Below are 26,359 nucleotides of genomic sequence, written 5' to 3' on the forward strand. Positions count from 1 at the left end.
TGTGTCACTTCTTGGACCTTCTCATAATTTACAGGCTTCACCATATGCCTTTTCATTCCTTCTGATAGACAAGTAATGTCATGTCTCATCCTGGCCTGGCCTACGTGATCTTCCTAGCCCCAGTGTGAGTCATGATCTGGAAACGCGTCGCCACCTGCTTGATAAATTTGCTGGTGCGGATTGGTAGCCAGTAGGCTCTCTGTGTGTTCCTCGGCCTTTTTCCGTACACGCTCCTTTTCATCCAGGGTGCAACAGTGGGCCAGAATAACCATGATGTCCTGCCAGGTCAGGGAGAACCCCAGACTGATAAATTCATCCCTAAACTCGTCAGGGTTCTCTGAGACCCTCCCAACCCCCTCCTTACAGATTCCTAGGTCCCCCAGCGAAAAGGGGACATGTACTCTAGTCATCCCTCTGTTCTCATCAGTTACCTCCCGGAGGGGGTAAAGGCCTTGTGGGGCAGAAGTGGGTGCTCACTTTGAACCTGATCGGAGCCCCACTGGGGAAAGCACTGGGGGCTCCAATTTTGGGGTTTCTGAGCTGACAGGGTAAGCTGGGGGTCCCGGGGACCGAAGATGATGGTGGAGGGGAGGAAACAGGGGCCTGAGAAGGAGGCTTAATGTGCCAGTGGGTAGTTGGCAGTTGAAAGAGGGGGGTCCGTGAGGAGGTCTGGCTCTGACTCTTTTGGGGGTGACACAGGAATAGAGGCTACACACACACAACAGAAACCCCTAGGATTGGGGTCTCGATAAAGCTTCATAAAGGCCTGCACATACGGGACCTCTCCCCATTTGGGGGACTGCTTATAAAATAGGTCCAGTTGTGAAATGGTGTTAAAGTGAAGGGATCTGGGGGACTTCGCTGGCGGTCCAAGCTTCCACTCTGAGCAGGGGGCCTGGGTTCAATCCCTGGTCGGGGACCTAACATCCTGCAAGCCACAAGCACAGCCCTAAATAAATAAATTAATTAAATAAAGTTAAGGGATTCATTCTCTGGCCACTTCTCCTGGTCACCCAAGGCATATTGGGGCCAGGCTGTGTTGCAAAAGAAAATCAGCTATTCCTTTTTAATTTAAATTGTCCCCAGCTGTTAGGAATGCCACACAGAGGAGAATCTCTGGGGATTCCCTGAGTGTTTTCCATGTTAACAAATAAATCTGGGGGCTAACAAGAAATCGAGTTGGGGAGGTGTGGATGGGTTGAAGCCTAGCATAAAGACAAAGGGGGTCACGGAATTCCCACCCCAGAGTTAGTGACACAAACAAGGAGTCTCCAGGATGAAAGGGACGGGAGTGTAGGTACACGGACCAAGAGAGGAGTAAAGGGAGGAGGAACAGAAAAGACAGAGAGAGAAAGGGATTGCTGGTTCAACCTGCCCCCTGTGGGTGTCTGTTGCAGCACCAGTCTGCCCACCGGGGTGATCAAGCCTGGCAACCAGCCAGTTGTACGTCGTCTGTGAGACTGCAGCCACAGGTGGGACCCTCACCCACGAGTATATAAGTCTGTGGAACTTGAACTCATGGGTTTATATAGAAATCTGCTTCAGCCAGTTTTTGACAGGACCTCTCTTGGCGGCAGGGAAATGAAGGTGAGAGTGTGGTGATGATCGGGGTTCCGGCCACTACAAGATTTGAGGGTTGAACCTCAATCACTCTCAGAAATCTCCCATCAGGGAGAGCCCAATGGATCTGGGTCTGCGTTGTGTGAGGTGAGCCTCTCCCATCTCTGCTTATCACCCGTCAAGGATGGGCCGTTGCCAGTTGAGATTTCCAGAGGCTGGGCTCGAGGATGGGAGTGGCAGTCCAACGAATTTCTTGGTCTTCAATGTGATTGACCTTGGTGATGGCAGTGGTGATGTGGTGAGGTTTCTGAGTGGCCCCCACAGCAGCAGGCGTGAAGGTGGTTTCTTTAAAGTTTCTATCAAGCCATCCAGCCTGGCTCGCAGGGCTTCGGGAAAAGGGCAGTTTTAGTTCTCAGTGATGCCAGGTCAGGAGGGTGGGAGAAAAATTGGAAACGTTAGTTCGGAGAGTTGTAGCCGGATATTGGGGGAAAGTAGAAAAATTAAGAACTTGGTTAGAACTGGCAAAATGTGCAAGGTGGAATCCACAAGGGTGCGCTCTAGTTTTCCATGAAAACAGCGGTCCCCAACCTCTTTAACACCAGGGACCGGTTTCATGGAAGACAATTTTTCCACGGACTGGGGGATGGGGGAGGATGGTTTTAGGATGATTCAAGCGCATTACATTTATTGTGCACTTTATTTCTATTATTATTACATTGTAATATATAATGAAATAATTATACAACTCACCATAAGGCAGAATCAGTGGGAGACCTGAGCTTGTTTCCACTTGCCACTCACTGATAGGGTTTGTTTTTTTTTTTTTTATAATTTTCTTTTTTTAAAATTTATTTATTTTATTTTTGACTGCATTGGGTCTTCATTGCTGCGTGCAGACCTTCTCTAGTAGTGGCGAGCGGGGGCTACTCTTCGTTGCGGTGCATAGGCTTCTCATTGCGGTGGCTTCTCTTTGTTGCAGAGCGCGGGCTCTAGGCGCATGGGCTCAGTAGTTGTGGCTCACGGGCTTAGTTGCTCCGCGGCATGTGGGATCTTCCTGGACCAGGGCGAGAACCCGTGTCCCCTGCATTGGCAGGCGGATTCTTAACCACTGCACCACCAGGGAAGCCCCCACTGATAGGGTTTTGATACGTGTCTGCAAGCAATTGATTTATTATGGTCTCTGTGCAGTCAAACCTCTCTGCTAATGATAACCTGTATTTGCAGCCGCTCCCCAGCGCTAGCATCACCGCCTCAGCTCCACCTCAGATCACCGAGCATTAGATTCTCATAAGGAGCGCGCAACCTAGATTTCTCACATGCGCAGTTCACAGTAGGGTTCGCGCTCCTATGAGAATCTAATGCGGCCGCTGATCTGACAGGAGGAGGAGTTCAGGCTATAATGTGCGCGATGGGGAGCAGCTGTAAATACAGATGAAGCTTTGCTGGCTCGCCCGCTGCCATTCACCTCCTTCTGTGTGGCTCGGTTCCTAACAGGCCACGGACCGCTACTAGTCCGTGGCCCGGGGGTTGGTGACCCCTGCATTAAAACGTAAAAATTCCTCTACGGTTACCCCTTTAGATCCTTCTTTACCCGATGAGCCTGGTCTCGTTAGACTTGGCTTCATTGTTTACATACGTGCAGCAAGAAGGATAATTGGCCACATAAGCAGTTTTGAGTTTGCTTTGCTGGAACTTTTCATAAGGAATCTCAGGTTAGACTTTTAAAACCCTCTGGTGGCTAGGAAGCCAGTCTAGGAACTCTCCAGCCGATTTCCCTTGCAGTACCTATAGATTTGGATGTAATCCTCTCTTCTCAAGTCCCCAAGGTATCCTGAGGTTCCTGGGCCCCTCGGGAAGGGACCTTCCTTACTCACCTGTAAACAAGGCATCAAGCCCGTTTTTCTAAGAGGCCTTTGTAAGCCTTGGCTCCACAGTCAGCCTTGGTTCCTTAGAACTGTCTGGTCATATGTGATTCTATGCACCATTCTGAAATACGACACTCCACTCAAAACCCTGGTTCTTTAACCAGTGTTTCCAGTTATGTCCCGTTAAAAGGAGAACAGCTTTTCAGGAAAGACTATTGCCCTGCGTTTGCAGTGCTTGCATTCGCTTGGGATTCTAAATAACTTGATTTGGGGAGAGAAGAGGGGCCTCACCTGACTTCTTTGCAGTTTAACATTTAATGCTTTCGGGTCCTCTATTTGGCAGGGAGAGTTGGTAATAGTAATACACTCTTTTTGGAAGATAAGCCTGGACAGCTTGAAAATGTTAAGTATGGGCACAGTATTTAACCCTGGAACTGCACCTTAAAAACCAGCAGAGTAATAGAATGTTCTGTTGCCCAGGTGCCCATTGAAATTTATAAGAAATTCCAGAAGACACTTGAGGGTGGGCAGGTCTGCTAAGACAGTATAGTCTCATGACTGGGGTGCCCAGGGACTCTTTCACATTTCCTATGAGGTGAAGACTTGTCATAATGACACTAAGATATTGCCTTTTTTTTAAACCATTCTCAAATAAACGATGGATTTTTTTTTTTTAAGATTTTTTTCATGTGGGCCATTTCTTTTAAAGTCTTCATTGAATTTGTTACAATATTGCTTCTGTTTTATGATTTTGGTTTTTTGGCCACGAGGCATGTGGGATCTTAGCTCCCCAACCAGGGATCAAACCCGCACCCCCTGCACTGGAAGGTCAAGTCTTAACCACTGGACCCCCAGGGAAAGTCCCCAGCAGTGGATTTTTCTAACGAGTGGAAAGCAAATGCCCATGAGAAGCTAGATCCATGTCAGTTTCTAATATATTCATTAATAAAGATAACTATATACATAAAAAAGAGAACAGATTCTTATTGAACTTATACAAATAATTATATTGCCATGGAAAGAAGAATGTTCAATAAGAGTTTCTAAAGTCTGGAGGGATCAGGTAGGGAGAAAAGATAAGTGTTTTATTTCTGTTAACAAAAGTATAAGCTAGGACTTCCCTGGTGGCACAGTGGTTAAGACTCTGAGCTCCCAATGCAGGGGGCCCGGGTTTGATCCCTGGTCCGGGAGCTAGATCCCACATGTGTGCCACAACTAAGAGTTCACATGGCACAACTAAGGAGCCTGCCTGCTGCAACTAAGGAGCTCATGTGCTGCAACCAAGGAGTCTGCCTGTTGCAACTAAGACCTGATGCAACCAAAAAAAAAACAACAGTATAAGCTACTAAACTGTTCTAAGTTATAGATAGCCTAAGTGAGAGGGATTCCTTATGTCTGAAAAATAGAACTTTAAAGAACCAGCAATGTTCCAAAACAATAACCCTAATCATCCTTGATCAGCTTATTCCGTCCCATGTAATCAACTCTTGTTCTGCTTGATTCTGGCTTAGCAGTTTCTTGATCCCGTCAGCTTCTAAATACCTGATAAAGAGTTTATTTGACAAGAAAATTTGGTTGTTTCTGTGACACACAATAAAAGTAATCAGCATTATACCAGGACATATCATGTGGCTGGCAGGGTATTAAATTTCTGTGAACTTTATACAACTTCTGAAATAGTTATATTAATAATGTTTGCACGTACAAATATAACCTAGGAAAGCTTAAAGCATCTCTTCTTATTTAATAAATGCCTTTTCATGCAATTTAACGTGTCAAACAAACCTAATTAGTTTAACAGCTCTCTCTTAACAAGGTGAAGGAGCAAAGCCTTTGAGATTTTCCAGGAACCCTCCGCGAAATCCCAAAGTTAGTTCAAGGCCAAAAAACTTCATTTAGAATTTTATTTGGGAAGACAACATCGTCAAAAATGTAAAAACCCTTAGCTCTTTTAAAAGTGAGAAGTCTCGGTTCTCTTTAATAATTGAGTACATGAAAAAGACTAGCATAAAGCATGGGAAGTTATTCGGAAAAGACATAAGATCTTGGTGTCATAGGCACATTACTCGAAAGGTAAAGAAAAGATCGTTTACAATCTCTTATTAAGAGCAGACCAATAATCCAAGAAAATGTCATTCTGACAGAGAAGACTAAATTCTAGTTTTGCACCAGCGTACTTTTGATATTAAGGCTCATTTTTAAAAAAACTTTTATTGAAGTATAGTCGATTTACAATGTTGTGTTTAATTTCTGCTGTACAGCAAAGTGATTCAGTTATACATCTATATTATTTTCCATATTTTTTCCATTATGGTTTATCACAGAATATTGAATCTAGTTCCCTGTGCTATACAGTAGGACATTGTTGTTGTTTATCCTATTTATAATAGTTTGCATCTGTTAATCCCACACTCTGAATCCTTCCCTCCCCCAGTTCTCCTCCCCCTTGGCAACTACAAGTCTATTCTCTATATTTGTGAGTCTGTTTCTGTTTCATAGATATGTTCGTTTGTGTTGTATTTTAGATTCCACATATATGCGATATCATATGGTATTTGTCTTTCTCTTTCTGACTTACTTCACTTAGTATGACAATCTCTAGTTGCATCCATTGTTGCCGCAAATAGCATTATTTCATTCTTTTTAATGGCTGAGCAGTATTCCATTGTATGTGTATATACCACATCCTCTTTATCCATTCCTCCATCGATGGACGTTTAGGTTGTTTCCATGTCTTGGCTATTGTGAATAGCGCTGCTGTGAACATTGGGGTGCATGTATCTTTTCAGATTATAGTTTTGTCTGCATATTTGCCCAGGAGTGGGATTGCTGTATCATATGGCAACTCTATTTTTAGTTTTTTGAGGAACCTCTGTACCGTTTTCGATAGTGGCTGCACCAATTTACATTCCTTCCAACAGTGTAAGAGGGTTCCCTTTTCTCTACACCCTCTCCAGCATGTATTATTTGTAGACTTTTTAATGATGGCCATTCTGACTGGTGTGAGGTGATACCTCATTGTAATTTTGATTTGCATTTCTCTAATAATTAGTGATGGTGAGCATCTTTTCATGTGCCTGTTGGCCATCTGTATGTCATCTTTGGAGAAATATCTCTTTAGGTCTGCTGCCCAATTTTTTAAAAATATTTCTTTTATTTATTTATTTGGCTGTGTTGGGTCTTAGTTGCGGCACATGGGCTTCTCTAGTTGTGGTGCATGGTCTTTCTACTGTGGCACGCAGGCTCTAGAGCATGTGGGCTCAGTAGCTGCAGTGTGTGGGCTTAGTTGCCCCACAGCCTGTGGGATCTTAATTCCCTGATCAGGGGTCAAACCCACGTTCCCTGCATTGGAAGGCAGATTCTTAACCACTGGACTACCAGGGAAGTCCCTTCTGCCCATTTTTTGATTGGGTTGTTTGTTTTTTTGTTATTGAGTTGTATGAGCTGTTTATTTTGGAAATTAATCCCTTGTTGGTCACATCATTTGCAAATATTTTCTCCTATTCCATAGGTTGTCTTTTCATTTTGTTTATGGTTTCCGTTGCTGTGCAAAAGCTTGTAAGTTTGATTAGGTCGCACTTGTTTATTTTTGCTTTTGATTAGGTCCCATTTGTTTACTTTTGCTTTTACTTCTTTTGCCTTGGGAGACTGACCTAAGAAAACATTGGTGTGATTTATGTCAGAGAATGTTTTGCCTATGTTCTCTTCTAGGAGTTTTATGGTGTCATGTCTTATATTTAAGTCTTTAAGCCATTTTGAGCTTATTTTTGTGTATGGTGTGAGGGAGTGTTCTAACTTCATTGATTTACATGCAGCTGTCCAGCTTTCCCAACACCACTCTTCAGCTGGGACTTTTTAATAAAAAAGACAGATTAGGGCTTCCTTGGTGGCGCAGTGGTTGAGAATCTGTCTGCCAATGCAGGGGACATGGGGACATGGGTTCAAGCCCTGGTCCAGGAAGATCCCACGTGCCGCGGAGCAACAAAGCCTGTGCGCCACAACTACTGAGCCTGTGCTCTAGAGCCCATGAGCCATAACTACTGAAGCCCACACACCTAGAGCCCGTGCTCCGCAGCAAGAGACGCCAACGCAATGAGAAGCCTGCGCACCACAATGAAGAGTAGCCCCTACTTGCCACCACTAGAGAAAGCCCATGCAAAGCAATGAAGACCCAACACAGCCAAAAATAAATAACTGAAATAAATAAGTTTATTAAAAAAAAACAGATTAACAAAGAAAAACAGTGTATTAGCCCGCACAGGGGGAGAAACCCACGTGAAGAGTAACTCAGAGTGGTGGCATAGAACTCTGGGTTATAGAGCATCTTCAACAAAGAACAATCAACTTGTGACAGGACAAAGGAAAGCCTTCCAAACTGTGGGAAGGTAAACATATGGGAGGAAATAATGGAGTGAGGTTTGCTTGCAGATTCCTCTGGTACCACCTCTGGGCTGATAAGCGTCTGTCTCCAGTAAAAGGAGAATTTATGACCTGCCTTTAGGTAAAAGGGGGGATAGAGACAGCTTTTCTGCATTTGATGTCTCTTCATTGCCTTCAGCTCCAAATTATTTTTATGTCAAAAGTCTTATTTTGGACTGACGTTCTGATTTCCTTCACTGGCTTAATGCTTATTCTATAATAAAACTGTTTTTCTTTTTCTTCTACCTTTGTGGAGTGTTACGGGTTGGGAGAAGCTTTCACTTTTTATTATATTTTCCCAACACCGCCTTCTCCAAGGCTGCCCCGAGTTCTTGGGAGGAGCCCCTCCTTGGCCCTCTGACCCCATCCACTGGCTCACGCAGGCCCTGAGCACAGGCTCTGGGCTCCAGAGGTCTGCATGCACTCCAGGGCAGAGTGGCCAGTTGGAAACCAGGGACAGCAGGATTCAGACATATGGAGTCATCCTTGAGAACAAGAGGACAGGACAAAGCAGAAGGAGGCTGGACTGTAGGAGGCCAAGTTAAGGCCATTGCCAGCCTAGCTAGGAGCCCCACCGACTCAGTGCCCTGTGGGAGGGGCCAGCCTGGATCAACTGAGCAGAGGGGCACAGGGGCAGGACCCCTGAGGGCAGGGCCTGCCTGGTGGGCGCTGGGCACAAGGCTGACTGCATCGTATGCAGGAAAGCAGAGGAGGGACCTTCATTCCAGCATCACAGTGTCCTTTCAGATAACCGTTTAGTTATAACTTGAGCCTGGAGGGCACAGGTCCTTTCAGCCAGTTGTGGATGCTGACGTCACCGGTCTGACACCAGTGTCCCTGGGCCACCCTGGGCCCCGCAGTTCCTGAGGCTGAATGAGTCTGAGGCACGAAAGGCATGCTTTTGCCTGGCTGGTACACTGGGGCCATTGTTTTCAATAGATGAAAATCAGGCCCGTTGGAAGAGGTCCATTCAACCCCAGTGTTTACAGATGAAGAGCTGAGGGTCAGAGCCACAGGAAGTGACTTGCCCACGTCACAGAATGAGCTGGAGGCAGAGCCAGGGCTTGCCCAGGAAATTCCCTGCATTCTGCACCAAGATAACTTTCAGTGTGGCCATCCCAGATGGACATTTGGGTTGCTTCCACCTTTGGGCTATTGTGAATAATGCTGCAGTGAACATGGATGTGCAAATATCTCGTCAAGACCTTGCTTTTAATTCGTTGGGGTACATACCCAGAAGTGGGATGGCTGGATCCTACGATAGTTCTATTTTTAACTTTTTGAGGAACCACCATACTGTTTTCCACGGCGGCTGCACGGTTTTCCATTCCCACTAGCAGTGCCTAGGGTTCCAGCTTCTCCACATCCTCGCCAGAACTTATCTTCTCTATTTTTTTGGATAGTAGCGATCCTAATGGGTGTGAGGTGGTCCTCTTTCTGTAAGGACACCAGTCACATCGGATTAGGGCCCACCTTAACGGCTTCACCTTAACTTGATGGTTAAGATGCAAAGACCCTCTTTCCAAAGCAGGTCACAATAACAGGTACTGGGGGAGATCAACATCTCTTTTAGGACACAATTCAACCCATAACATATTCATATATACAAAAATATATTGTTTATGTTTTGTTTTTTTACATAAACTACACTTTTTTACAATTTTTTTTTTTCACGTAACAGTATGTCTTGGAGCTCTTTCCACCTCAGGATGTTCATTTGAGCTGCTGCGTGTTAGTACATGATACGGATGTTTATTTAACAGCTTCACCAATGGTAGACAGACATTTAGCTATTCGGATATTTCAAGCAAAGAATCTTCTGTACAAGCTTCTCTGTGCATCTGAGTGTGTCTCTAAAGATCTAGAAATGTCACTGTTGAGTTGGAGGGTGTGTGCGTTTCTATTATGAAATATCTACTGCCCAGTTGTCCTCCAAAGAGGCTGCACCCACTTCCACTTCCACCAGTTTTGCCACAATCCTGCAAACCCTTGATAGTATTCGCTCTCATTCCCTGTGGTTTGATCCCTTTGCTGCCTTCATTTGTTTTCCCATGCTGGCCTGCATCTTCTCACCTGCTCTTGGGATGACCTCTGGGGTGAACGGCCTGTTTGCATCTGTGTCACTGAGGATGAGATTCTGTTGCATTTAACAGAAAGGACAATGTCACAGTGGTTTAAACCCATATGTGTTTTGTTTTCACATCAAAAGGATCCTATCATAGGCCTTGGGGGGCTGGCTTGGTAGCTCCAGGGTCACTAGGACCTGGATTCCTTCTGTCTTTCTTTGTCTTCTGCATCCTTAGTATGTGGCTTCCACGCTCATGGTTGCCTCAGGATCACCTCACACCCACAGTCTAAACTGTGGTTAGGAGGAAACAGAGGACAGCTCTTTTTTTTTTTTTTTTTTAACATCTTTATTAGAGTATAATTGCTTTACAATGGTGTGTTATTTTCTGCTTTATAACAAAGTGAATCAGTTATACATATACATATGTTCCCATATCTCTTCCCTCTTACGTCTCCCTCCCACCCACCCTCCCTATCCCACCCCTCCAGGCGGTCACAAAGCACCGAGCTGATCTCCCTGTGCTATGCGGCTGCTTCCCACTAGCTATCTACCTTACGTTTGGTAGTATATATATGTCCATGCCTCTCTCTCACTTTGTCACAGCTCACCCTTCCCCCTCCCCATATCCTCAAGTCCGTTCTCTAGTAGGTCTGTCTCTTTATTCCTGTCTTACCCCTAGGTTCTTTATGACGTTTTTTTCCGTAAATTCCATATATATGTGTTAGCATACGGTATTTGTCTTTCTCTTTCTGACTTCACTTTGTATGACAGACTCTAGGTCTATCCACCTCATTACAAATAGCTCAATTTTGTTTCTTTTATGGCTGAGTAATATTCCATCGTATATATGTGCCACATCTTCTTTATCCATTCATCCGAAGACGGGCACTTAGGTCGTTTCCATCGCCGGGCTATTGTAAATAGAGCTGCAATGAATATTTTGGTACATGACTCTTTTTGAATTATGGTTTTCTCAGGGTGTATGCCCAGTAGTGGGATTGCTGGGTCATATGGTAGTTCTATTTGTAGTTTTTTAAAGGAACCTCCATACTCTTCTCCATACTGGCTGTACCAATTCACATTCCCACCAGCAGTGTAAGAGTGTTCTCTTTTCTCCACACCCTCTCCAGCATTTATTGTTTCTAGATTTTTTTGATGATAGCCATTCTGACTGGTGTGAGATGGTATCTCATTGTAGTTTTGATTTGCATTTCTCTAGTGATTAATGATGTTGAGCATTCTTTCATGTGTTTGTTGGCAGTCTGTATATCTTCTTTGGAGAAATGTCTATTTAGGTCTTCTGCCCATTTTTGGATTGGTTTGTTTGGTTTTTTGTTATTGAGCTGCATGAGCTGCTTATAAATTTTGGAGATTAATCCTTTGTCAGTTGCTTCGTTTGCAAATATTTTCTCCCATGCTGAGGGTTGTCTTTTGGTCTTGTTTATGGTTTCCTTTGCTGTGCAGAAGCTTTGAAGTTTCATTAGGTCCCATTTGTTTATTTTTGTTTTTATTTCCATTTCTCTAGGAGGTGGGTCAAAAAGGATCTTGCTGTGATTTACGTCATAGAGTGTTCTGCCTATGTTTTCCTCTAAGAGTTTGATAGTTTCTGGCCTTACATTTAGGTCTTTAATCCATTTTGAGTTTATTTTTGTGTACGGTGTTAGGGAGTGATCTAATCTCATACTTTTACATGTACCTGTCCAGTTTTCCCAGCACCACTTATTGAAGAGGCTGTCCTTTCTCCACTGTACATTCCTGCCTCCTTTATCAAAGATAAGGTGACCATATGTGTGTGGGTTTATCTCTGGGCTTTCTATCCTGTTCCATTGATCTGTCTTTCTGTTTTTGTGCCAGTACCATACTGTCTTGATTACTGTAGCTTTGTAGTATAGTCTGAAATCAGGGACCCTGATTCCTCCAGCTCTGTTTTTCGTTCTCAAGTTTGCTTTGGCTATTCGGGGTCTTTTGTGTTTCCATACAAATTTGAAATTTTTTGTTCTAGTTCTGTGAAAAATGCCAGTGGTAGTTTGATAGGGATTGCATTGAATCTGTAGATTGCTCTGGGTAGTAGTCATTTTCACAATGTTGATTCTTCCAATCCAAGAACATGGTATATCTCTCCATCTATTTGTGTCATCTTTAATTTCTTTCATCAGTGTCTTATAATTTTCTGCATACAGGTCTTTTGTCTCCTTAGGTAGGTTTATTCCTAGATATTTTATTCTTTTTGTTGCAGTGGTAAACGGGAGTGTTTTCTTGATTTCACTTTCAGATTTTTCATCATTAGTGTATAGGAATGCCAGAGATTTCTGTGCATTAATTTTGTATCCTGCAACTTTTCCAAATTCATTGATTAGCTCTAGTAGTTTTCTGGTAGCATCTTTAGGATTCTCTATGTATAGTATCATGTCATCTGCAAACAGTGACAGCTTTACTTCTTCTTTTCCGATTTGGATTCCTTTTATTTCCTTTTCTTCTCTGATTGCTGTGGCTAAAACTTCCAAAACTATGTTGAATAAGAGCGGTGAGAGTAGGCAACCTTGTCTTGTTCCTGATCTTAGTGGAAATGCTTTCAGTTTTTCACCACTGAGGATGATGTTGGCTGTGGGTTTGTCATATATGGCCTTTATTATGTTGAGGAAAGTTACCTCTATGCCTACTTTCTGCAGGGTTTTTATCATAAATGGGTGTTGAATTTGTCGAAAGCTTTCTCTGCATCAATTGAGATGATCATATGGTTTTTCTCCTTCAGTTTGTTAATATGGTTTATCACATTGATTGTTTTGCATATATTGAAGAATCCTTGCATTCCTGGAATAAACCCCACTTGATCATGGTGTATGATCCTTTTAATGTGCTGTTGGATTCTGTTTGCTAGTATTTTGTTAAGGAGTTTTGCATCTATGTTCATCAGTGATATTGACCTGTAGTTTTCTTTATTTGTGACATCTTGTCTGGTTTTGGTATCAAGGTGATGGTGGCCTTGTAGAATGAATTTGGGAGTGTTCCTCCCTCTGCTATATTTTGGAAGGGTTTGAGAAGGATAGGTGTTGGCTCTTCTTTAAATATTTGATAGAATTCGCCTGTGAAGCCATCTGGTCCTGGGCTTTTGTGTGTTGGAAGATTTTTAATCACAGTTTCAACTTCAGTGCTTGTGATTGGTCTGTTCATATTTTGTATTTCTTCCTGATTCAGTCTTGGCAGGTTGTGCATTTCTAAGAATTTGTCCATTTCTTCCAGTTTGTCCATTTTATTGGCATAGAGTTGCTTGTAGTAATCTCTCATGATCTTTTGTATTTCTCCAGTGTCAGTTGTTACTTCTCCTTTTTCATTTCTAATTCTATTGATTTGAGTCTTCTCCTTTTTTTTCTTGATGAGTCTGGCTAATGGTTTATCAATTTCGTTTATCTTCTCAAAGAACCACCTTTTAGTTTTATTGATCTTTGCTGTCATTTCCTTCATTTCTTTTTCATTTATTTCTGATCTGATTTTTATGATTTCTTTCCTTCTGCTAACTTTGGGGTTTTTTTGTTCTTCTTTCTCTAATTGCTTTAGGTGCAAGGTTAGGTTGTTTATTCGAGATGTTTCCTGTTTCTTAACATAGGATTGTATTGCTATAAATTTCTCTCTTAGAACTGCTTTTGCTGCATCCCATAGGTTTTGGGTCGTCGTGTCTCCATTGTCATTTGTTTTTAGGTATTTTTTGATTTCTTCAGTGATCACTTCGTTTTTAAGTAGTATATTATTTAGCCTCCATGTGTTTGTATTTTTTACAGATCTTTTCCTGTAATTGATATCTAGTCTCATAGCGTTGTGGTCGGAAAAGATACTTGATACAATTTCAATTTTCTTAAATTTACCAAGGCTTGATTTGTGACCCAAGATATGATCTATCCTGGAGAATGTTCCATGAGCACTTGAGAAAAATGTGTATTCTATTGTTTTTGGATGGAATGTCCTATAAATATCAATTAAGTCCATCTTGTTTAATGTATCATTTAAAGCTTGTGTTTCCTTTTTTATTTTCATTTGGGATGATCTGTCCATTGGTGAAAGTGGGGTGTTAAAGTCCCCTACTATGAATGTGTTACTGTTGATTTCCCCTTTTATGGCTGTTAGTATTTGCCTTATGTATTGAGGTGCTCCTATGTTGGGTGCATAAATATTTACAATTGTTATATCTTCTTGTTGGATCGATCCCTTGATCATTATGTAGTGTCCTTCTTTGTCTCTTCCAATAGTTTTTATTTTAAAGTCTATTTTGTCTGATATGAGAATTGCTACTCCACCTTTCTTTTGGTTTCCATTTGCATGGAATATCTTTTTCCATCCCCTTACTTTCAGTCTGTATGTGTCTCTAGGTCTGAAGTGGGTCTCTTGTAGACAGCATATATATGGGTCTTGTTTTTGTATCCATTCAGCCAATCTTTGTCTTTTGGTGGGAGCATTTAGTCCATTTATGTTTAAGGTAATTATCGATATGTATGTTCCTATTCCCATTTTCTTAATTGTTTGGCGTTCGTTATTGTAGGTCTTTTCCTTCTCTTGTGTTTCTTGCCTAGAGAAGTTCCTTTAGCATTTGTTGTAAAGCTGGTTTGGTGGTGCTGAACTCTCTCAGCTTTTGCTTGTCTGTAAAGGTTTTAATTTCTCCATCAAATCTGAATGAGATCCTTGCTGGGTAGAGTAATCTTGGTTGCAGGTTTTTCCCCTTCATCACTTAAAATATGTCCTGCCAGTCCCTTCTGGCTTGCAGAGTTTCTGCTGAAAGATCAGCTGTTAACCTTATGGGGATTCCCTTGTGTGTTATTTGTTGTTTTTCCCTTGCTGCTTTTAATATGTTTTCTTTGTATTTAATTTTTGACAGTTTGATTAATATGTGTCTTGGCGTATTTCTCCTTGGATTTATCCTGTATGGGACTCTCTGTGCTTCCTGGACTTGATTAACTATTTCCTTTCCTATATTAGGGAAGTTTTCAACTATAATCTCTTCAAATATTTTCTCAGTCCCTTTCCTTTTCTTCTTCTGGAACCCCTATAATTCGAATGTTGGTGCATTTAATGTTGTCCCAGAGGTCTCTGAGACTGTCCTCAATTCTTTTCATTCTTTTTTCTTTATTCTGCTCTGCAGTAGTTATTTCCACTATTTTATCTTCCAGGTCATTTATCCGTTCTTCTGCCTCAGTTATTTTCCTATTGATTCCATCTAGAGTATTTTTAATTTCATTTATTGTGCTGTTCATCATTGTTTGTTTCATCTTTAGTTCTTCTAGGTCCTTGTTAAATGTTTCTTGCATTTTGTCTATTCTATTTCCAAGATTTTGGATCATCTTTACTATCATTATTCTGAATTCTTTTTCAGGTGGACTGCCTATTTCCTCTTCATTTGTTAGGTCTGGTGGGTTTTTATCTTGCTCCTTCATCTGCTGTGTGTTTTTCTGTCTTCTCATTTTGCCTGTCTTACTGTGTTCGGGGTCTCCTTTTTGCAGGCTGCAGGTTCGTAGTTCCCGTTGTTTTTGGTGTCTGTCCCCAGTGGCTAAGGTTGGTTCAGTGGGTTGTGTAGGCTTCCTGGTGGAGGGGACTAGTGCCTGTGTTCTGGTGGATGAGGCTGGATCTTGTCTTTCTGGTGGGCAGGTCCACGCCTGGTGGTGTGTTTTTGGGTGTCTGTGGACTTATTATGATTTTAGGCAGGCTCTCTGTTAATGGGTGGGGTTGTGTTCCTGTCTTGCTAGTTTGGCATAGGGTGTCCAGCACTGTAGCTTGCTGGTCATTGAGTGAAGCTGGGTGCTGGTGTTGAGATGGAGATCTCTGGGAGATTTTTCGCTGTTTGATATTATGTGGAGCTGGGAAGTCTCTTGTGGACCAGTGTCCTGAAGTTGGCTCTCCCACCTCAGAGGCACAGCACTGACTCCTGACTGCAGCACCAAGAGCCTTTCATCCACATGGCTCAGAATAAAAGGGAGAAAAATTAGAAAGAAAGAATTAGTAGAAGTAGAAAGAAAGAAGGAAAAAAAGAAAGGAGGGAGGGAGGAAGGAAGGAAGGAAAAAAAGAAAGATAAAGTAAAATAAAATAAGATAAAATATAATAAAGTTATTAAAATAAAAAAATAATTATGAAGAAAAAACCGGATAGAACCATAGGACAAATGGTGGAAGCAAAGCTATACAGAAAAAATCTCACACAGAAGCATACACATACTCACAAAAAGAGGAAAAGGAGAAAAAATCATAAATCTTGCTCTCAAAGTCCACCTCCTTAATTTGGGATGATTCGTTGTCTATTCATGTATTCCACAGATGCAGGGTACATCAAGTTGATTGTGGAGCTTTAATCCGCTGCTTCTGAGGCTGCCAGCCTGAGGCGTGCCGTGCGTTCTCCTGGGGAAGTTGTCCCTGGATCCCGGGACCCTGGCAGTGGCAGGCAGCACAGGCTCCCGGGAGGGGGTGTGGATAGTGACCTGTGCTCGCACACAGGCTTCTTGGTGGCGGCAGCAGCAGCCTTACCATCTCATGCCCGTCTCTGGGGTCCGCGCTTTTAGCCGCGGCTCGCGCCCGTCTCTGGAGCTCCTTTAAGCAGCGTTCTTAATCTCCTCTCCTCGCGCACCAGGAAACAAAGAGGGAAGAAAAAGTCTCTTGCCTCTTTGGCAGGTCCAGACCTTTTCCCGGGCTCCCTCCGGGCTAGCCGTGGTGCACTAACCCCCTGCAGGCTGTGTTCACGCCGCCAACCCCAGCCCTCTCCCTGCGCTCTGACCGATGCCCGAGCCTCAGCTCCCAGCCCCGCCCGCCCCGGCGGGTGAGCAGACGAGCCTCTCGGCCTGGTGAGTGCCGGTCGGCACCGATCCTCTGTGCGGGAATCTCTCTGCTTTGCCCTCCGCACCCCTGTGGCTGCGCTCTCCTCCGCTGCTCCGAAGCTTTCCCCCTCCGCCTCCCGCAGTCTCCGCCCGCGAAGCGGCTTCCTAGTGTGTGGAAACCTTTCCTCCTTCACAGCTCCCTCCCACTGGTGCAGGTCCCGTCCTTATTCTTTTGTCTCTGTTTTTTCTTTTTTCTTTTGCCCTACCCAGGTACGTGGGGAGTTTCTTGCCTTTTGGGAGGTCTGAGGTCTTCTGCCAGCGTTCAGTGGGTGTTCTGTAGGAGTTGTTCCACGTGTAGATATATTTCTGGTGTATCTGTGGGGAGGAAGGTGATCTCCGTGTCTTCAGGACAGGCTCTTTTAAAGAACTTTTCTGTTGGTCCCACTGACAAGACACTGGCCAGAACTGAGTCACATGACCCACTTAGGTGCAGGGAGTCTGGGAATTGTAGTTTTCCAGCTGGGTACACTGCCAGGAAGAGGGGCTGGGTAATGGGTAAGTGACAGCCGTCATTGCCCCAGGATCCTGTCCTGTTCTCAAAGAATGAGAAAACTGGAAAGAGTTGTAGGCGTGTTGGATCGGGGCCTGGTGGTAACAGCGGGTGACAAGGGAAGGGGCTCTTCCACTTCCGACAGCACCTCCTTCCTGTCTCAAGAGCAGGGTTCCCTCCGACAGCAGCAATGCTTGCGGGGGCCCCAGCACCCCAGCGATGAGAAGGCCTGCGGGGAGGAGGATGGAGGGGGCAGGAGAGCAGCCCCCAGGACACTCGGCACCCGGAGTCAAGGGGCGTGACTGCTGAGAACAGATAACGTAGTCCCAGGCCCCTAGACCCGGCAGTGGAAGGCAAGGTTAGATTAGAGCAGAGGCTGGGAGAGAATGTGGGTGGGGCCCAGCGGGACCATCGGGGGCCTGAGGCTCTCCCTGGAGTTGCGGTGCATGGCAGCAGTCCTTCGGAGGGAGGCTGGGGAACCAAGGCAGACGGTGGAGGTGTTTGAGGTCCCCCGGGGGCGCCTTCACCAGGAGAGCCTCTGAGGTGGGGGAGGGGTGGGTGGCTCAACGGGGCACAGGGCCCACATCGGCTCCTGTCTGGGACTCGAGACAGGCTTCTCCGAAGCACAAGAGTGTAAGAGGGAGCGGAGGGGAGCCGGGGGAGAGAGGCCGGAAGGGAAACCCAGATGAACTGGGGCCGGGCACATGGAGCTTTTCGCTGGCGCAGTAGTGGAGATTAACAGAAGAGATGTTCTAGGCTTGAAAAGATGAGGGAAGAGGGTGGGGCAGCTGGAAGAGGGAAGGAGCCTGTGCCTGGGGATGGGGATGGCAAAGGGCTGCAGTGCCCCAGCCAGGTCCGCACCCCTCATTCAGTGCCTCTGCTCCTGCTGTCAGCCTGGAACACCCTTGGCCAGTCTCTGCCCTGCAAAGGCAGATGGGCATTTATCTTTATTTATATTGCGTTGGCCAAAAAGTTCATTTGGGTTTTTCCATACCTTTTTGGCCAACGCAAGATGTATACTTATACCTATTCTCCGTGGTCAAGAGTAGGTAAACAAATACAAATAAATACTATTTCAAACAAAAGTAGGAAGTGATGGAATAAAGTTTATATTTTACCGCAGGACAAGAAAATTTAAGCATAACATATTCCCTGCCCGTATTGGGCCCTCCCTAACGTGCATCTGCATTGTGCATTAATCAGACCTCCTCAAAGGTGGGAATGCCTGCTCCACCGAAAAGATCAGTGTTTTATTATCCTTCTTCTCATGCCAGCAGTTTAACTCCTTACAAGCTGAATTTTTCCTTCCTAATCCTGAAAGGGGTCATGGTCACCTACTTCACCTTGTACAGGCAGATCTGGTCTTTAGTGAACGTTATGTAAAATGTCAGTGTGCTATTTGGTGTACAATCCCTTGTCTTGAAAATGTATACGATCGTGCCTTCGACTTCTAACAGGCGGAACCATCTTCAAGAGTTTTCTGAAAGACTGTCTCCCAGGTTACAATCCCCAGGTTGGCTCCAGTAAGATACTCTATTTAGATCGACTGTTGATTAATTTTTTGGCAATAGAAGGAAGGAAGGGTTTTAGAAATCCTTAGAGATGAGACCCACCCTGTGTCAGATATGAAGTAACCATCTCTCAGCTCCAAACCCACCGCCTATTCTCTGCTGGGTGATGCTGCGTCTGGTGCTCTGCAAATCACGTTTCTGCCTTGCCAGCCACTCCCTGTCAGTTTATGCCTAGGAGAGGCATGTGAGGGAGACTGCAGGGCTGGCGGGAAAGGGACCTGCCCCCTGACCCACCTCCCCACCCTGTGAGGGTCCCCAGCCACCCTTCTTACCCACCCCCAGCAGCGGCTGTTCCTTCCTGAGGCTGCAGTTGGCAGCTTTTCTAACCCTCAGACCCAGCTTCACCGTGTCCTGTGGAAGACACTAGCATTAGCCGAGCAGCACCCCTCGGGGGTCAGGGTCTCCACTCTCTGGAGCCCCTCTTCGAAGTCTCTGAGTTTTTCTCTTTGTTCCCCTCCCTGGCTTTCCCAGCCCTTGGGGTGGGTGCTTCTGGGAGTTGCTACTTACCCGATACCTTAGAGTGAGAGTTCTCTTTTTACCCTTTCAATATCAACAACTCTTTATACCCAGTGAGCAGTTCTTGTTACAAGTAAGTTCCCTGTACATGTATCAGGTTTCTGTCTCCTGACTAGACACTTGCTGAAACAACACCCATCTCGATTTTAACATAGGAGGTGACTGAGATCCAGAGGCAGTACCATGAATTCAGTGCTCTTATTCATCTGTAAGAACAGAGAGATGGTTTCCCAACTGGGCTTCCTTTTTTTTTAAATTAATTTTTATTGGCATATAGTTGATTTACAATGTTGTGTTAGTTTCTGCTGTACAGCAAAGTGAATCAGTTATACATATATCCACTCTTTTTTAGATTCTGTTCCCATATAGGTCATTACAGAGTATTGAGTAGAGTTCCCTGTGCTCTACAGTAGGTCCTTATTAGTTATCTATTTTATATATAGTAGTGTGTATATGTCCATCCCAGTCTCCCAATGTATCCCTCTTCCTGCTGGGCCTCCATATTGACAAAGTGTAGCAAGGATGCCCACCGTGTAGCTCAGCATGTCCATCTCAGTGTCCTCCTTTCTTTCCACACTGGCCGCCTCTCCTACTGGGGAGTAGGAGACTTTCCACCTTCATGTCTACAGGTGCCCACTCTCTCCCCATGACCTGTGTTCCTGCCCCAATTGCTCCTTCGGCAAGAGGGAGGGCAGCTCTGATCCCTCCACCTTGCCCTCCAGGGCAGGGTCTCCCTCTTCTCTGGTTCTGCAATATTTTTAACTCCTGAGGAACTGGCACCAGATTCCACTTGGGCAAACCCAGTTGTATACGAATTCCATTCATTCTCATCCAGGGAAAAGTATCTCTAGGAGAAAGATTTCTGTTAGGAAAAATAACTCTGGGCTTGGATTCAGAAGATCTGAACAATTTGCCCCAGAGCCTCCTGGCAAGCAAGGAAATTTGGAAGACTGTTCTGTTTCCTTCCTGGGGAAATAAAATAAGCTTGTGTAGCAGAGCTCCAGAAGGAAACTTTCCAGCCAACCATCCCCAAAAAACAAAGGAAGTTTATTTACATTGGAAATGTGACCCCAACTGCCCACTGCAGCTCCACTGCTGAGATGGGGCAGGGATATCATAAACAAGAAGAGACATTTAATCCAGAATGAACAGGGTTGAGATATCAACCCACTGAGAGAGAGGCCCCGCATGGCCTGTCAGAGTTCTGCTAGAGAGATACAAATGTGATATTGTCCCATTTAATCTGACAAAGAGTTTTTCCCTCCCTGATTTGAGGATTTATTCATGTGAAAATCTTACAAAGGGACAGAAATGCAATCCCAACCTTTTGTTTCATAAACCTTTTTTTTTTTTTTTTTTGGCTGCATTGGGTCTTCGTTGCTGCGTGCGGGCTTTCTCTAGTTGCAGCGAGCGGGGGCTACTCTTGGTTGCGGTGCGCAGGCTTCTCATTGCGGTGGCTTCTTTTGTTGTGGAGCACAGGCTCTAGGCACATGGGCTTCAGTAGTTGCGGCACTTGGGCCCTAGAGCGTGTGGGCTTCAGTAGTTGCGGCATGCAGGTTCAGTAGTTGCGGTGCACAGGCTCAGTAGTTGTGGCGCACGGGGTTAGTTGCTCTGCAGTATGTGGGATCTTCCCAGACCAGGGATCGAACCCACATCCCCTGCATTGGCAGGCGGATTCTTAACTACTGCGCCACCAGGGAAATCCCTCATAAATAATTTTTCCCTTTTTTTTTTTTTTGCGGTACGCGGGCCGCTCACCATTGTGGCCTCCCCTGCCGCAGATCACAGGCCCCGGACGCGCAGGCCCAGCGGCCACGGCCCACGGGCCCAACCGCCCCGCGGCACGCGGGACCCTCCCGGACCGGGGCACGAACCCGCGTCCCCCGCATCGGCAGGCGGACTCTCAACCGCTGCGCCACCAGGGAAGCCCCCTCATAAATCATTTTTAATGAAAAAAAAATGTGATGAAGTTAGGGCTGTCACAAGAATCCAAGGTGAACAGTGTGTTGATGGTGGAGTCCAGAGGAAGGTGAGTTGCTTCTTTAGTCAGATGTCAACAGTGCACCCAGCACATCTGAGGTGCTGATGAGTAAACGGAGACTTCCTCTCTGCTTTGAATCATCACTAGGAAACAGGACTCTGGCCTGGAAACTCCGATCCTGGAGTCCTAGTCTTACAGAATAGCAAATGTGTAGCAAATTCTAGTAGGAAGCAATGAACTTCCTGTTTACCTCAGCAGGGGATTAAGAAAGAATATTACAAAAAAAAAAAAGGAGTATTATGTCTGTAAAATTAGTGCAGAAGGTCCTCTAATAGGTATCATTATGCTTGTACAACTTCAACTTTCCCCAGACCACCTCTGATTGTCACATTTTGTTTTTTCAGTTTTACAAAGGGATCACTTATTCATTCAACACATTTGTTTGTTTATTTTTGGCTGCATTGGGTCTTCGTTGCTGCGCGGGCTTTCTCTAGTTGCAGAGAGCGGGGGCTACTCTTCGTTGCAGTGTTGGGCCTCTCATTGCGGTGGCTTCTCTTGTTGAGGAGCATGGGCTCTGGGCACACGGGCTTCAGTAGTTGTGGCTTGCGGGCTCTAAAGCGCAGGCTCAGTAGTTGTGGTGCATGGGCTTAGTTGCTCCATGGCATGTGGGATCCTCCCAGACCAGGGCTCGAACCCGTGTCTCCTGCATTGGCAGGCAGATTCTTTGCCACTGCGCCACCAGGGAAGCCCTCAACACACATTTATTGAGTACTACTCTGTACGTTTCTCTTTTTTCTTTTTTAATTGAAGAATAGTTGATTTACAATGTTGTGTTACTTTCAGGTGTACAGCAAAATGACTTGGAGATTATATATATATAATATATATTATATATAATATATATATAATATAATATATATTATATATATTATATATAATATATACATACACACACATACTCTTTTTCAGATTCTTTTCCATTATAGGTTATTACAAGGTATTGAATATAGTTTCCAGTGCTATACAGTAGGTCCTTGTTTATTTTATATATAGTAGTGTGTATCTGTTAATTCCAGACTCCTAATATATCCCTCCCTACTTGCCCCTTTGATAACCATGTTTCTTTTCAATGTCTGTGAGTCTATTTCTGTTTTGTCAATAAGTTCATTTGTATCATTTTTTAATTTTTAAAAAATATATATTTATTTATTTGGCTGCACTGGGTCTTAGTTGCAGCATGTGGGATCTTTCTTTGTTGCAGCATGCAGCATCCTTCAGTTGTAGCATGTGGGATCTTTTTTAGTTTCGGCATGCAAACTCTTAGTTGCAGCATGCATGTGGGATCTAGTTCCCTGACCAGGGATCGAACCTGGGCCCCCTGCATTGGGAACACCTGAGCCCCCAACTACTGGACCACCAGGAAAATCCCTGTATCATTTTTTTAGATTCCTCATGTGATATATAGTTGTCTTTATCTGACTTAATTCACTTAGTATGATAATCTCTAGGTCCATCCATGTTGCTGCAATGGCATCATTTCATTCTTTTTATGGCTAAGTAATATTCTATTGTGTATATATATATACCACATCTTCCTTATTCATTCGTCTGTTGATGGACATTTAGGTTGCTTCCATGTCTTGGCTATTATAAACAGTGCTTCAATGAACACTGGGGTACATGTATCTTTTCCTATTATAGTTTTCTCTGGATATATGCACAGGAGTGAAATTGCTGGATCATATGGTAACGCTATTTTAGTTTTTTAGGGAACCTCCATACTGTTCTCCATAGTGACTGCACCGATTTACATTCCCACCAACAGTGTAGGAGGGTTCCCTTTTCTCCACACCCTCTCCAGCATTTGTTATTTGTAGACTTTTTAATGATGATGGCCATTCTGACCAACGTGAGGTGGTACCTCTTTGTAGTTTTAATTTGCATTTCTCTAATAATTAGCAATGGTGAGCATCTTTTCATGTGCCTGTTGGCCATCTGTATGTCTTCATTGGAGAAATGTCTAATTAGGTCTTCTGCCCATTTTTTGATCGGGTTGGGTGTTTTGTTGTTGTTATTGAGTTGTATGAACTGTTTGTATATTTTGGAAATTGAGCCCTCGTCGGTAGCATTGTTTGCAAATATTTTCGCCCAGTTTGTAGGCTGTCTTTTTGTTTTGTTTATGGTTTCCTTTGGCTGTGCAAAAGCTTGTAAGTTTGATTAGGTCCCATTTGTTTATTTTTGCTTTTATTTCTATTGCCTTGGGAGACTACCCTAAGAAAACATTGGTTCACTTTACATCAGAGAATGTTTTGCCTATGTCCCAAGAGTTTTATGGTGTCATGTCTTATATTTGTCTTTAATCCATTTTGAGTTTATTTTTTTGTGTGGTGTGAAGGTATGTTCTAATTTCATTTATTTACATTGGCTGTCTAGCTTTCCCAACACCACTTGCTGAAGAGACTGTCTTCTCTCCATTGTATATTCTTGCCTCCTTTGACAAAGATTGACTCTAGGTGTGTGGGTTTATTTCTGGGCTCTCTATTCTGTTCCATTGATCCATATGTCTATTTTTGTGCCAATACCATGCTGTTTTGCCTACTGTAACTTTGTAGTATTGTCTGAAGTCTGGGAGGGTTATTGCCTCCTGCCTTGTTCTTTTTCCTCAGGATTACTTTGGCAATTCTGGGTCTTTTATGGTTCCATATAAATTTTAGAGTTATTTGTTCTAGTTCTGTGAAAAATGTCATGGGTAATTTGATAGGGATTGCTTTAAATCTGTAGATTGTTTTGGGTAGCATGGCCATTTTAACAATATTAATCAGAAGAGATTTTTAATTAAACACAAAGCAAAAAAACCCAACTGCACCTGGAAAATGTACGCGTTGCAAATTTGTGGTTTACTGGCCCAAGGGAGCTGCCCGATTGCACAGCTATGGCTGTGGAAGACGGTGTGTTGTTGGCTAAAGGGGCCAGAACTCAGAGTTCAGGCTTAGGGAAAGCAGCTGGGAATTTGAAAGGGAGAAATCCTGGCAGTGTGAGACCCTCGGCAGAAAAAAGATAGAAACGCTTGAGCATCAGCTGCCTTCCCCAGCTGACAGTTCAACTAGGTGTCTATGGGGGGACACCTGGTGAAGAGAAGCTTACTCTTGGGAGAGAGCTATGTGGAGCAAGAGCTGTGAGTTTGATGCTCCTCCCCCTGGTGCATTCCCCAACTACTTGCATCTCACCTGGAAAAAAATCTGAAGCTGGATGGGCTGGAAGGACAGAGCCCAGAGCGGGTGGAGGAGCTCGAAGATGGGGGAATCGCTATCCTAACAAGGAAGTCACAGAGAGGATGATCCCATCTCTGCCCAGATCCTTGGTCAATCTCCAAATTTTGCAGGCAGAGGGAAGATCTATGGAATCAGGCCTTAAAAGCAACAGTGGGTAGCTATAAGAACAGATACCAATAACTTCATACCATAGGGGATACAAAGTTAGCAGTTTGAATCCAACTCTTACTTGAGTAAATATCTAAGCATCTTCAGAAGAACATGATCCAAAGTCACTACAACGTTTTATCTGATATCCGATTTTCAACCAAAAAGTACTAAACATGCAAAGAAACAGGATTATATAATCTATATTAAGGAAAAAGAGCATTCAATAGAAATTAATGCTAAATGGGCCTGGATGTTGGATTTTGCAAAGACTTCAAAGTAGCTTTTACAAATATGTTGAAAGAATTAAAAAGAAAGTATGTTCAGGGACTTCCCTGGTGGCGCAATGGTTAAGAATCCACCTGCTAATGCAGGGGCTGTAGGTTCGATCCCTGGTCCAGGAAGATCTCACATGCCGCGGAGCAAATGAGCCCGTGCGCCACAACTACTGAGCCTGCGCTCTAGGGCCCATGAGCCGCAACTACTGAGCCCGAGTGCCACAACTACTGAAGCCTGTGCGCCTAGAGCCCATGCTCTGCAACAAGAGAAGCCACCCAATGAGAAGCCCGCAAACCGCAGCAAAGAGTAGCCCCCACTCGCCACAACTAGAGAAAAGCCCACGTGCAGCAACAAAGACCTGAGGCAGCCAAAAATAAAAATTAATTAATTAAAAAAAAAAGACCACATATTGTGTTATGATTTTATTTATATGAAATGTCCTGAAGAGGCAAATCTGTAGACAGAAAGTAGGTTAATGATTGCCTTCCCCTCACAACCCCTTATCTTGCTGCCTAGAATATAATGTGATGGCTAGATTCCAGCAGCCACATTGACACACAAGGATGAGGGTTACACATTAGGGATGGCAGAGAAGAAGCTGGAATGCTGGAGTGATCCTTGGTCTCTTTATGAGTTCATGGAACCACCACACTAGCTCTGGACTACCCACCTCCTAATGTACTTTACATGAAATAAACTATCTCACATACCCACTTATTTGGGTTTTTAATTATACGCAGCCAAATGAATTCTGACACAGCAACCATATAAATGAGGGAGAAGCTTGCGAGAAGCAGAGTGGAGGGGAGGGGAGTTCACTGAAGAAGCTGTTAACACTCTTGCCAGTTTTATCCGCAGCTCGGCCCCTGCCTAGACCCCGCTACAGAGAAGTATGCTGGACTGAGAGAAGGGGCGGGCTTGGCTAGTTCTAATCCTGGGAATAAGAGCAAAGCAAGAGGACCAGCACTCCCCCGGCCTGGGAAAAGATGCTGGAGGCTTCAGCCAGCAGGACAGGGTATGAATTTATTTATTTAGCTGCGTTGGGTCTTCATTGCTGTGCGCGGGCTTTCTCTAGTTGTGGTGAGCAGGGGCTACTCTTCATTGCAGTGCGCAGGCTTCTCATTGCGGTGGCTTCTCTTGTTGCAGAGCACAGGCTCTAGGTGCGTGGGCTTCAGCAGTTGTGGCACGTGGGCTCAGTAGTTGTGGCTCACGGGCTGTAGAGCGCAGGCTCAGTAGCTGTGGCGCATGGGCTTCGTTGCTCCGCGGCATGTGGGATCTTCCCAGACCAGGGCTCGAACCCGTGTCCTCTGCATTGGCAGGTGGTTTCTTAACCACTGTGCCAC

At 44.4% G+C, this 26,359-nt stretch overlaps 1 protein-coding gene across 6 annotated transcripts in view; it reads left to right on the top strand.

Annotated features, from left to right (window-relative positions):
* NEURL3 (neuralized E3 ubiquitin protein ligase 3) overlaps nucleotides 1-26,359 on the top strand; it is a 79,080-nt gene that overhangs the window by 47,053 nt on the left and 5,668 nt on the right. The window contains exon 5 of one of the 6 annotated variants that reach the window (XR_011246674.1): nucleotides 25,863-26,031. The exons of 4 other annotated variants lie outside the window; for them this stretch is intronic. The gene's annotated coding sequence lies outside the window, so the exon portion shown is untranslated. The remainder of the gene's footprint in view (nucleotides 1-25,862; nucleotides 26,032-26,359) is intronic. One more of the 6 variants, XR_011246676.1, reaches the window with a different exon arrangement.

This window comes from Delphinus delphis, chromosome 12 (genome assembly GCF_949987515.2).
Source record: "Delphinus delphis chromosome 12, mDelDel1.2, whole genome shotgun sequence".
Classification (NCBI taxonomy): Eukaryota; Metazoa; Chordata; class Mammalia; order Artiodactyla; family Delphinidae; genus Delphinus; species Delphinus delphis.